Here is a 13,879-nt window from a genome sequence, read left to right as displayed (position 1 = left end):
TGTACAGATCCCCAAACAGTAGTCACTCATTAGGAAAGGCTGTAAATCAATAAATGTAAAAAATTTAGAGCAAAAATTATTGGTGACCTTAATCTTCATGTTGATTGGATTAATCAAATTGGAAGGAGTAGCTAGAGCAACAAATTCATAGATCACATTAGGGATAGTTTCCTTGAATAATATGTTGTGGAGCCACCCAGGGGACTGGCTATCTTAGATCTGTTAATAAAGCTGTTTTAATCAATGACCTTGGAGTAAAACTTCTGTGCGGAAGTAGTGATCAGGGCATGATAGAGTTTAATATGCAGTTTGAGAATGAGAAACTTGGGTTGGAAACAATAGTGTTTAACTTAAATAATGAGAATGATAGTAAGCAAATAATGGCAGACATTTAAGAGAGTAATTCATGACTCTCAACAAAATACATTCTGTAAGGAGGAAAGATTCAGAGAGGGATAAACAGCTATGACTAACTAAGAAGTTAAAGAAAGTATTAATTTAAAAGAAAAAGCATATAAGATAAAAGTCAGCTTCAGAGATTGGGATAAATTCAGAATCCAGCAAAACAGGACTAGAGAGAGAAATTATGAGGGTTAGCTAGTGAGGAATATAAAAACTGACAGTAAGAGCTACTTTAAATATATAAGAAGGAGGAGGAAGGTCAAAGTGAACATAGACCTTTTAGAAATGAATTGGGCGTTTGATTGTGGGGAGCAAGGAAATGACAGAGGAGGTAAGTAGGTATTTTGAACATTCTTTATGGTGGAAGATACTTCGAGCATCCCATTACTTCTTTCGAATATGGGGAAGGAGGTAGGTACCATTGACATCACCAGAGAAGTAGTATCAGACAAACTAATAGGGCTAAAGGCAGATAGGTCTCCTTGCCCTGATGACTTGCTAAAAGATGTAGCTACAAAAATATTGGATGCATTGGTTGTAACTTTCCAAACATCTTTGGATTCTGGAGAATTACCAGAGGTTTGGAAAACTACCAATATGACATTACTATTCAAAAAGAGGGGCCAAAAGTGGGTAACTTGTATGCCGATTAGCCTAATATCTCTTGTTGGAAAAGTATTGGAATCAATTAGTATGTATGTATTATTATCCAATCAAGCAAAGTCAGGATGACTTCATAAAAGGGAAATTATGTCCTTATTAGTTTCTTTTGAGTAAGTCTTAACCAGAGGAGATAGAGAAGAACCAGTAGAGGTGTTGTATTTGGATTTCCAAAAGTTGTTCGACAAGATACTTCACAAAAGGTTAAGCCATAAGAGCCCATGGTGTTGGAGGTCATGTATTAGCATGAATAGAAAATTAGCTAATGGGCAGGAACCAGCAAGTGGGGATAACGGTTCTTTTTCAGGTTGGCAATCTGCAACCAGTGGGCTTTCGTGGGGATCAGTGCTGGTACTGCAGGTGTTTGCAATATACGTGAATATTTGCAGAAAGGAAGTGAAAATACTGGAGGCAGGTTTGCAGATGACATAAAAATAGGTGGAAAGACAGGTTGTGAGATGGATACAGACAGTTTATAGAGAGATATTGATAGGGTAAGTAAGTGGGCAAAAATGTTGGCAAATGGAATATAATGTGGGAACATGTAAAATTGTTTACTTTGAAAGAGAGAACAAAAGAACAGGGTATTACTTAAATTGGGAAAAGCTGCAGTAAGCGGCAACACAAGGAACCTTGGGTGTAGTTATTCAGAAAACACAGAAAGCTAGTTCACAGGTGCAGCCGGTAATCAGGAAAGCTAATGGAATGTTGGCCCTTATTCCAAGGAGGGTGGAGTATAAGAGTAGGGAAGTCTGACTACGTGCTGGTGAGACCACATCTGGAGTCCTGTGAGCATTTTCGTCCCCTTATTTAAGGAAAGATATCATTTCATTGGAGGAAGGTTCGCTAGGATAATCGCTGGTATGGAGGGATTGTCTTAGTGCAAAGATTAAACAGTTTGGGACTCTACTCATAAAACTGAGAAGAATTAGAGGTGATTTCATTTAAACATGTAGGATTCTTGAAGTCCTTGACAAGTAGATACTGAGAGGATGTTTCCCATTATGGGAGAATCTAGGACCAGAAGGCATAGACTCAGAATTAATGGCACCAATTAAAGATTGAGATGAGGAGGAATTTCTTCTGTCAGGCAGTTGAGAATCTCTCCTAGCCACAGAGAGCTGTGGGGGCAGAGTCCTTGTGTGTATTTAAGCCTGGGGTGGATAGATTCTTGAATAGCTGGGGAACGGAGTTTTATGGGAAAAATGCAGGAAGTGAATGTGTGGAATTTCAGATTAGCTATGATCGTATTGAATGGTGGCGCAGGCATGAGGCACTGAACACCTTACTCCTGTTCCTAATTCTTATGATCTCATTGAATATTTGTGTAGACTCCAGTCAGGCTGAATGGCCTCCTTTTGCTCCATTTTATAGTCTTTGTAATCCACCTGCCAATGGTGAGACTGTAATGCCTTGATGCTGTGCCCACTCTGAACTGCAGAGATGCACCTCAGTTTGGTGTTTGAAAAGGCAACTTGATTTATGTAGTGGACCTAACTTGGCATTTGGTGTGTTCACACTCACTAATCGTTAGTGGTAGAATGTCATATTTATGTTGTATACTTCTGAAACCTCTAAAGCTCCCTGAGATCAGTGCAAACTGGTGACTCACAGATGCACAGCTTTGTTCTTGTGCCAATGAATCTGTGCCTGAAAGGGCTCAAAACCCCAGAAAAATGCAATCTCAGCACTGAACATTCAGAGAAAACTGGCCCCTGCAAGTAGAATGGACAAAATCTCTCAGAAGGTGCTTATTCAATCATGGCTGGTTCTCTGCTGTGTTAGCAACTGATGGATTCACTAATGGGCCAATCAGCAGGAAACACGGGAGGAACTTAATCAATGATTGGAGGAACAACAAGCATTAGGTGAAATAAGAGGTGTCAGTGACCCTTTCTGGGGCCATGTGTGCTTTTGCCCAGTCCATGGGGAAGGTGTGGGTACCTTTTGCAAGGGTTGGTGGTGTGCCTGTTGCTGTGCTGTCATGGTGGTATCTGCCAGGTAGCCCTTTGCTGCAGCTATGGGGTCTGTCGGGTAGTTCTGGTGTGGGAATGGGTGATGGTTAGGGTGAGTGATGGGCAGGAGGAAGCTTCAAACAGGGTAGAGTGAGAAGTTGCTGGTAAGAAATGTGAGGTGGGTGCAATAAGGAGGTTCCAAGGGAAGTAGGATCAGGTAGGTGGAAGACAGAAACTCCAAGTTTCTGGTGGATGAGGAAGGATGCTCAAAAGATGCTGGTAGAGGTAGAAGGAGGCTGCAAGGGGTGGAGATACGAATACATTGCAAGATGGGAGGACAACATGGCTGTGAGGGGAATGGAGAAGTAGGATACTGCAGGAATGGTGGAGAGGGGAAATGGAGAAAGAGGTGGCAAGAGGGAGTAGGCCTAGTGGGCCAGAGTTGGGGAAGTAGGCTCCATGAGATCTGTGGAAAAGGAAGAAAACTGAGTGGGGAGAGAAGAAGACTGTTGAAGGGGTGAGAGAGAAGAAGGATGCAAGGGAGAGGTGGGCTAGATGCAGGGGGTAGAGAAGGAGACTGCAAGAGATCTGAGGGTGATGCTGCAAGTAAGGGAGAGGGAAGCTGCAGACCGAGAGATAGATAGTTTGCAAGTTAGTGAGAAGCTTGAAACCTGTCAGCAAAGGAACACTCTGCTAATATGGAGCTTGGAAAACTTTAAGTCACTGAGGTAATGTTTTCCTTGCAAATGTGTGTGAATACTCCAGCTAAAGGCTGCATATGTTCAGGATCTAGTATGTGGGAAAAATGTAGTAGATGCTATTGTAATGAATACAGTGTCAATGGTTAAATTATATCTGAACTTGTGATCTGAGATATGCAAAAGGATAATAACTGTCTGGTCAAATTCTTCTAGCTTTGCATATGTCATAGAAATGCCTTAGTTGTGACATCACCAGTCTATAGAAGGTATGTTTAGGGTGATGGTTTTGTACGCAGAAATGTGTCTAAGTTATTTGGAAAAGAAGGACTTATGTTTGTTGTCTTGCGCTAATTTAAATACTGTAGCATCTCATATATACTATAGTGCCTTGGGAAACTGAGGCTTTTGCATCAGGTTCTTGTTGACATCAGCAGCTTCCTGAAACAAGTTGTCCTTCCCGGTTGATCAGATGGGCATATATTATGCTTACCACAACCTTGAATTTGTTCACCTACGACTCTAAGGGTCTCCTAACAATCCCTGCAACATATTTCAATCTACCGACCACTTACGTGGATTGGCCATGCTAAATTGCCTATAGTGTCCAGGGATATGCAGGCTAGGTGGATTAGCCATGGCAAATGCAGAGTTGCAGGGATACGGTGTTGAGGGGGAGGAGGGGGATTTGTTGGGTCTGGGTGGGATGCTCTTTGGCAGGTTGGTGTGGACTCAATGAATGGGCCGCTTCCACAGTGTAGGGATTCTATGTTCCATGCACCTTGCAGGTGATCAATGCCATGTTTGTCAGGGTCAGATAACTCTCACTGTAGCCATTGTTAACTATAGGTGGACCTCATTGAATATAAGTTATCTGATTGGGGCTGTTAACCTGGTCCAATCAGGGACCCATAGCTGACAGATACAAACAGGAGTGTCAGAGGTTCTGTTCACTCTGACAGCTGGCTCTGAGGAAGCCAGACCAGTGTCAAGCACTGTGTACATATAAGTAAAGGGTGACTTGGTGACACAACACCAGCCTCTGTGTAGTTATTTCACTCACATGTGTTACACTAGCTGGATTCCTGCACAGACTGCACACACGTGGCAATCAAAACAGCACCCAATGGTTTTTATGCAAGTCTGTGCAAGACATTCTGAGAACTCGGAGATAGTAAGAACTGCCGATGCTGGAGTCAGAGATAACACAGAGTGGAGCTGGCACACAGCAGGCCAGGCAGCATCAGAGGAGGAGGAAAGCTGACGTTTCGGGTCGGGACCCTTCAGAACTGCTGTGATTCCTTCTGTGCCAGTCATAACTCCAAGCAGAAGCTGATGGCACACTGTAGCACAGAGTGAACATCAAATTTTATACTTCATCTTCGGTTCTGCAGCTTAAACTTTGGCATAGATTACATGCTGTGGATTTTCCTCCACTGTCCCATTCAATGTCGAGCAGAATATTAAGATGAAGTGGATGGCAAGGCTTACCTTCATATTCCTAACATAACTTTCTCGACATTTCTGTCTTGACCCCCTAACCAGTACAGCCCTCCCTATCTGTTGCACATAGCCATCAGGAGGGAAGAAGAATAAGATAAACAGCCAGGTTTCTAGGCTGAGTGCCACTATACACACTGACCTGAGGGTCCATCCAGAGAAAGATGACTGAAGCCTATAAGGTCAACGAGTAAACAACCAACTAAAGATGCATAAAATTGTGAGGTGCACAGATAGGTTAGACAGGAAAAGACTTTTTCCCTTTGGAGGGATCGATGAACAGGGGGCGTAAATTTAAGGTTTAGAAGAGATGTGAAGAAAACGTTTTCACCCAGAGGGTGGTGGTTCTGGAACTCACTGCCTGTAAGCATGGTAGAGGTAGAAACCCTCACAACACTGAAGTAGTATTTAGATGTGCACTTGCAATGCCAAGGCCTATAAGGCTATGGGCCAAGTGCTGGGAAATGGAATTAGAATAGTTAGGTGGTTGCTTTTGACCGACTGAATAGGCCAAAGTGCCTTATGTGTTGTAGACCTCTACGATGGAATGTATGAATCTCTAACGTAAATCTAACAGAGTTATGATCGCAGTCTGCAAAATGCTACCCCACTGATACTTCAACCACTTGCCCATCTTCATTACCTAAAATTAAGTCCAAGACTGCCCCCTCTTTTGTAGAACCTTCAACGCATTAGCTTAAAAAGATAATGGACAGATGTCAGAGGTCTTTACTCAGAGAGTAGTAAGGGCGTGGAATGCCCTGCCTGCAAAAGTAGTAGACTCGCCAACTTTAAGGGCATTTAAATGGTCATTGGATAAACGTATGGATGATAATGGAATAGTTTAGGTTAAATTGGCTTCAGATTGGTTTCACAGGTCGGCGCACATTGAGGGCCGAAGGGCCTGTACTGTGCTGTAATGTTCTATGTTCCTAATGCATTTTAAGAATCCACTCCCTCTGAACATCAAAATTCAAATGAACCATTTCAGTGAGCTCCATGGATAGAAGCCATTGATTGCCTTTCCAGAATTTTCCTCCAACCATAATGCCATATTTTTGTGTATGTTTGTACATGTGTGTATAGGAAGTTTTATAAGTGGGTTGGATTTCTAACTTGCAAAGTTACATGTTGACAGTTCATAGGCATTTCCCTATAGCTAGAATCTTTTTATTTGCAATAGATGGTAATTCTCCATGGCAACACCTTGACCAGTTTACTTGCCAACTGATCAGCACTGTCCTCTCATGCAATATAATGTTGTTTCTCGCCTCGAATTTATATTTCGACATAAAGCTTTGATATAATGTGCCATTTTCAGCAATATTCGATTTCTGTATTACCAAAAGATGATTTGTAAAGTTTGAAGCAATTTCATAACTCACTGTGTCACTAATGTCTGGGAGACGGAGAGACCCATGAGATCTTGGCAGCATTTGCTATTTGATGTGATCTGTAGAGTGTTCAAAGTCAATTTGTCTGCTACCCATATTTACTTCAATAATTCGCAATGGATGTTAGAATATAAGTTATAAGGAAAGCTCCAAGTTCAAGTCCTCTCTGTCATAGAACATAGAACATGTTCAAATAGGTTGATACAAAACATTTACATTTTAAAAAATGTGCTGCATACGTATTATAGATTGTATTACTGTTTTAATTTGTATAGAGTCAGAATCATATAGAACAGAAACAGACTCTTTGGTCCAACTTGTCCATGCCGACCAACTTTCCCTAACTCAACTAGTCCAACTTACCTACGTTTGGCCTATATCCCGCTAAACCTTTCCTACTCATGTACCTGTCCAAATGTCTTTTAATTATTGTAACTGGACCTGCATGTATCACTTCCTCTGGCAGTTTATTCCACGTACGAACTACCCTCTGTGTGAAAAATTTGCTCCTCAGGTTCCTTTTGAATCTTTCTCCTCTCATCCTAGGGAAAAGACCTTTGCACCTCACCTTATGTATGCCCCTCATGATTTTATAAACCTCTAAAAGGTCACCAACCCATCAACCTCCTATGCTCCAGTGGAAAACATCCCAGCTTATCCAGCTTCTCCATAACTCAAACTCTCCAGTCCGGGCAATGCCCTCGTAAATCTTTTCTGAACCATCTCCAATTTAATAATATCCTTCCTGTATCAGAGTGACCAGAACTGCAGAGAGTACTCCAAATTGTTATCTGTTCAAAACTTTAAAAAGTTATGCGTTTGTTCTGTTTGTAGGAACTGGAAATCTCACACTTTGTGTTCTTTAAAAGGAAGTAACTGCTCTCTGGCCAAATTATAACATAAATTTGATGGTCTAACAGGCCATAAATCAAGTTCAGGTCCCTTCTGTAAAATGTAAAACTAGAAGAAGCAAAGTCCAACAACTTTTCCAATTCCACAAAAGTCTAATCAACTGACTTGTTCTCCATCTGTTGGTAAACAGGTCTTGCTTTTCTATTCTACTGCGATATTTGAAATATCTTCATAAATTTACTTTAGTCACTTCCCCAATCTCTCAACCTCATCACACCAAAACATGATTCTATGAAGGGCCAATCTTCAAAATTATGTTTACATGCCCTTGTTAGATTATCTCCCACTCCCTAATCTCACTTTTTCTGAGATACTTGGTCTCGAGTCTCAGTGTATTTTAAATGTGTAATTTCATGCAATATTTTTAATGGTAATCGCATGATATTGATTTAATTATTACTGAGTTATGTCTTAGAAGTTAAATTGTCTGTTTGTCCCACATCTGCTATAGGAGATGACTTTATTAGCTATTCCTCTATTTTTATTCAAGAGCTAATGAATTATTTTGCATCTGGAATGAGTATGAAAAACTGATACCAGTTCGTTATTACCAAGAAAAACTACTGAAGATTGGAAGTTTTCTAGTACAACTGAAGGTACATCACCATAAATTAATGTTTTGATAGAATCAACAAGAAGTTTTTTTTATCTGTAATAAAATGTTAATCCTGAAATTGTCTGCACCATTATGTTAAATTAATATTTATTTGTAATTAATTTATATTGCACCATTGTATATCATCTTGGCTGCACTCTGTTCACTATTATGTCAGGAGCTTTTGGGTAAAAATCAAGTTCAGATGTGACAGATGTGACAAAAATGTTCTGGCTTGTCTGTTCATGTAGATATAATAGATTCAGTGGTACTGTTTAACAAAGGATTAATGTGCTCACCTGATCTGACCAACATTCTTCAATTCACACCATCATGCACTGCTAAGTCAGTCATTCATGTCAGATAGTTGTGTTGCATTCCTAACACAAAATTACCCCACTCATATTGGATTAGTAAGCATTGTCAGTTCAAATACTTAAAAATCTCAAACTGGTTTCTTAATAGACAAACTGATGACTCCAGTTACATAGCAATTAGCGAACACAGTGTAGCATGGTGCTTTCTGGGCTCAATGTTTCTGGTCATGTAATGTCATCTGGTCCTTGGCTCATTAGCTTACTCAACTCTTAAAGCAGCACCCCTCTCAAAGTGATAGCACACTTCCTCTTTATCAAAGATTATATTACATGAACTAACAGTGAAAATAAGTATTGAATAGATAGTTGCAAAGGATATTTATGCAGAAACAGGAATTGTACAGTTTATACGTTTATGAGTCTGTATAGCATTTAGGTGGTTTGACAATACTTCTGGACCTCATGAAGGTATAACCTTCTGGAGATTTAAACTTCACAATTGATTGTTCCTGACCTGTTTGAGTGCTGGTCTCTTGTGTGTTGTTAGAGCGTTGGTTGTTTTTATGATGGTCTTTCATATCTCCAGTATTCAGGTGTATCTTTGTGTGTGTATTCGATGCACAGTTAGAGTACTGTCCGCTTTCCTGAGTTGACTTCTATGTTGCTCCATTAGGTGTTGGGAGGTGGCAGTTTGTAAGAGTAAGACTCTGACCTGTCCTATGCACTGAATAAGTTATTCTGCACCTGCAATTTGGTCATGTACCATCTTCATTCTCCCTTGGTTTGCAAGAAATTTGTCTAGTATTTCTGAGAACTTGGACAGGCAATTGCTTGGCAGTGTTGTTCTAACTTGCATTCTAGAGATAATCTGCTGGTGTTAGTAAGCAAGAGAAATATCTCTTGGGAGTGATTCAAAAGAGTCAGGGTGCAGAAGTGAGTCATAGAGTCATACAGCACAGAAATAGACCCTTTGGTCCAACTAGTCTTTGCCAACCATAATTGCAAACTAAACTAGTCCCACCTGCCTGCACTTGGCCCATTTCCCTCCAAACATTCCTTATTCATGTATTTGTCTAAATGTCTTTTAAATGTTGTAATTGTACCCACATCTACCATTTCCTCTGGAAGTTCATTCCACACACAAACCGCTCTGTGTAAAGAAGTTGCCCTTCAATTCCTTTTTAAATCTTTCTCCTCTAACCTTAAAAATATGCCCCCCAGTCTTGAAATCGTCCACCCTAGGGAAAAAACACCTGCCATTCACCTTATCTATACCCCTCAACATTAAAAACCTCCATAAGGTCATTCCTCAACCTCCTGTGCTTCAGTGAAAAAAGTCCCAACTTATCCAGCCTCAGCTTATAACTCAAACCTTCCATTCCCGGCAACATTCTGGCAAATCTTTTCTGAACCCTCTCCAGCTTAATAATATCCTTCCTATAACAGAGTGACCAGAACTGGGCATAGTAGTCCAGAAGAGGCCTCACCAACATCCTGTACAACTTCAATGTAACTCCCTGAAGTCATGCCGGACAAATCTGTTGGAATTCTTTGAAGAGGTAAATGAGTAAGTTAGACAAAGGAAAACCAGTGGACGTGATCTGTTTGGATTTCCAGAAGGCCTTTGAGAAGATGCTGCACAGGAGGCTGCTAAATAAGATAAGAGCTCATGGTGTTAGGGGAAAGGTAATGGCATTAATAGAGGATTAGCTGACTGGAAGTTGGATAAAGGGATCTTTTTCAGGATGGCAGCAAGTGACTAGTGGAGTTCTGTAGGAGTTAGTTTTGGGTTATACATGAAAAATATGGGTGAAGGAACTGAGCACATTGCGTCTCCTGCAAACTTAGCAACAAAGATAGGTGGAGGAACAGGTAGTGTTGAAGAAGCAGGGAGGCTGCAGAAGGACTTGGACAGGCCAGGAGATTGAGCAAAGAAGTTGCAGATGGAATAGAATGTGAGAAAATGTGAGGTTAAGCAGTTTGGTGGGAAGAATAGAGGCATACACTGTCTTTTAAATGGGGAAAGCCTTCTGAAATCTGAAGTGCAAGAGGTCTTAGGAATCTTAGTTCAGGATTTTATTAATGTTTATTAAGGTTCGGTTGGCAGTTAGGAAGGCAAATGCAATGTTAGCATTCATTTTAAAAGGGCTAGAATACAAGAACAGCGATGTACTACTGATGCTGTATAAGGTTCTAGTCAGACCACAGTTGGAATATTGTGAGCAGTTTTTGGCCTTATATTTAAGGAAGGATGTGCTGGCATTGGTGGGGGTGCAGAGGACATTGACAAGAACGATCTTAGGGTGAAGGGCTTGACATTTGAGAAGTGGTTGAGGACTTTGTGTCTAAATTCAGAGGAGTTTAGAAGAATAAGGAGTGGATCTCATTGAAACTTACGGAACACTGAGGGGTCTGGATACTGTGGATGTAAAGGAGATAGCTCCACTAGTAGGACAGACTAGGACCCAAGCGCACAGGACCAAGGGATAACCGTTTAGAACTGAGATGAGGAGGAATTTCCTCAGCCAGAGGTTGGTGAACGTGTGGATCTCATTGTCGCAGAAGTCAATGGAGGGCAAGTCATTGAGTGTATTTAAGACAGAGATAGATACATAGGTTCTTGATTAGTAGGGTCATCAAGGATTATGGGGGGAAGGCAGAAGAATGGGGTTGAGAAACAGATCAGCCATGATCAAATGGCAGAGCAGACTCAATGAGTAGAATTCTAGTTCTTCTTCTGTCTGGATATCTTATGGTCTTATGGTGTAGTGTAACAATATAAAAATCCTGTTTTGTTGTCCTGAACTTCATGCTAATTAACTTGAGAGTATGAACCAGTTGCTCGGCAAGACAGTTGAATCTGGGATAATGTGGTGACATTGTCACATGCTTTATTTCCCGTTTGGCATATATGTCCCTGAAAAGTTTGCATATCTGTTGTGGCTTATTATCAGGTATAATCTCTTTAGCTGTACCAGATAGAATGAATATTGCACTCATTGCCTGCCACAGGCACACTTGAATTGTCTTTTGACCGTCTGACAATTGGAAAATTGAGAAAGGACTGAATTGTTGCCTTGTATGATGAATAAATCAGTTGCAATTTTGTACCATAGGACTTGGAATGGAACTTCATGAGCGTGTAGAGGTTATTTATGTTGCTGTGATTGGAGTCTTTGTCGCATCTCACAGAGTCTCACTGTCTTCTCAATGGCATTTAATCCTTGGCTAGTATGCAGTATCTCATGTCAGAGGTCTTGATTGCACCATCGTGGCCCAGATGTGGCTGTTAAAATACCATAGAGCTTCGTGTACAAACACTGGTTTCCTTTTGAAAGTCGTGACTCTTGGGATACCTAGTTCATCTCCATATGGCCAAAGTGTATGGGGTGTCCGGAACCTCTTGCATCATATTGAGCCATTCTTCGATGATATATTGTCGTGTTGCCTTCGGTCATGGATTTCATGGGGTTGCAATCGAGCTCACCAAAATTCATCAGATCAGGCGTAGGCATGTCCTCCATCTCAATGTCTATACTGTTTTCTTGTAAGTCTGGTGGAATTTCTGAGTTTGGTGATCTGTTCAGTGTGTCCATGATAGCCAATTCAGTGTGAGGTTTATAGCAGACGTTGAAGTCATACCAGGTGTGTGTACTAGACATTGTTGCAGTGTGCGTGGTGCACTCATAAATGGTTTGCGTCAAATAATTTTCAGCGGTTTATGCCACACTTCCGCAGTGAACTGCTTCCCCGACAGTAAAGTATGGAATCATGAGACACAAAAAAACTAGAGCAAGTATTTCATGCAGTGTGTTGGAACAATTGGACTGAGCTTGCATTAGACTTTTGGATCCACATGCAATTGGTTTGCAATCTTGCATAATGCACACTCTAAGCCCTTTCTGAGATTTTCAGGATTGTCTCCTTTGATCATTGTACTACTGCATACAAGTTTCTACTGACTGTTTGTTTGGATGATTTGATGTGTTGACGGTCCTTCTGCCATATATTTGGAACATTTTTCTCTTAATGATGATCTTTATTTGAAAACTTTGTTACGTGTGGTGCTAAGTTTAAAATATTTGAGACATCTCCACAGATCCATTGTATTTCTTCAAGTCCCTGGGGTCCCACTGTAAATACAGCTTCTGCATTGCTTCAAATCTTGTCTGAGGCCTTTTATTTTCTCTTGTTTTCACATTTGCATTGTTGCCTTCGTATTTCAGGAAAAATCACCACTGATCACCATTTTTGTGTTATATTTGTTAATACAGAACTGCCATTCTCATACTGGATTGAAAAGTTGTCTAAGTTCAATTTATTTGAAAATATCAGACAGGCTTATTTAAGAGACAAACTGATAACTTGTAATAGCAAAACAACTAATGTAAATATCCTTATGCTTGGACTCCTCGTGGGTCCTGGTCAAGTGACGTCATAGAGTCATAGTCATAGAATCACACAGCACGGAAACAGACCCTTAGGTCCAACTTGTCCATGCCAGTCAGGTATCTTAAACTGAACTAATCCCATTTCCCTGCATTTGGCCATTTTCCCTTTAAAGCTTTCCTTTTCATGTAACCATCCAAATGTCTTTTTTTAAAGTTGTAATTGTACCTGCTTCTACCACTTCCTTTGGCAGTTCATTCCATACATGCACCACTCTCTGTGTGAAAAAGTTACCCCTTGGTTCCTTTTTATATCTTTCCACTCTCACCTTAAACAATACCCACTAGTTTTGGACTCCCCTACGCTGGGAAAAAGACCTTGCCCATTCACCTTTATCTGTGCCCCTCTTGACTTTATAAACCTCTATAATGTCACCGCTCAGCCTCCAATGTTCCAAGAAAACAAGTCCTAGCCTATACAACCTCTCTTTATAACTGAAACCCTCCAGTCATGGTAACATCCTCCGAAGTCCTGTAATCGCCAAGAAGCTGAACTAGTGCTTTGAAAAAAAGATGATCTTAAGGATCTAAAGGATCTTAAAGCAAAAACAAATAATTAATTATTTTCATGTTTGTAGGACTTTGCTGTATGAACATTTACTGATGTGTTTCTCTGCATGACAACTAAAACTTAGTGGCAATCGTAACAGTCCACTGTGGTGCCACAGGAATGTCTCCTGCATGCAGTCAGTCAGCACTGACATGGCAGGAGTCAAATCTAATGGATCAGTGTCTTCCACAGAGAGGCCAACCAATTTGACAACTAATTAGTGATGTTTTGATATTGTCAGTAAACTGGCAGGGCATCTCTTTCTCCAGTTTCATTTGTCCTTGAATGTTTATAAGGCTGTAAGCTTTATATTTTGAGACAATTACCTTGTGAGAACACATCACTTCATCGATATTCTTTTGACATTGCAACAACGTATGTGGGACCACTCAGTGGTTGCTCACCTTCGCCAGCTGCTATCTCCATTCATGCCATCTTGATCTGACAA

This window comes from Rhincodon typus, chromosome 22 (assembly GCF_021869965.1).
Source record: "Rhincodon typus isolate 14 chromosome 22, sRhiTyp1.1, whole genome shotgun sequence".
Classification (NCBI taxonomy): Eukaryota; Metazoa; Chordata; class Chondrichthyes; order Orectolobiformes; family Rhincodontidae; genus Rhincodon; species Rhincodon typus.
This window is presented reverse-complemented; position numbering follows the sequence as displayed.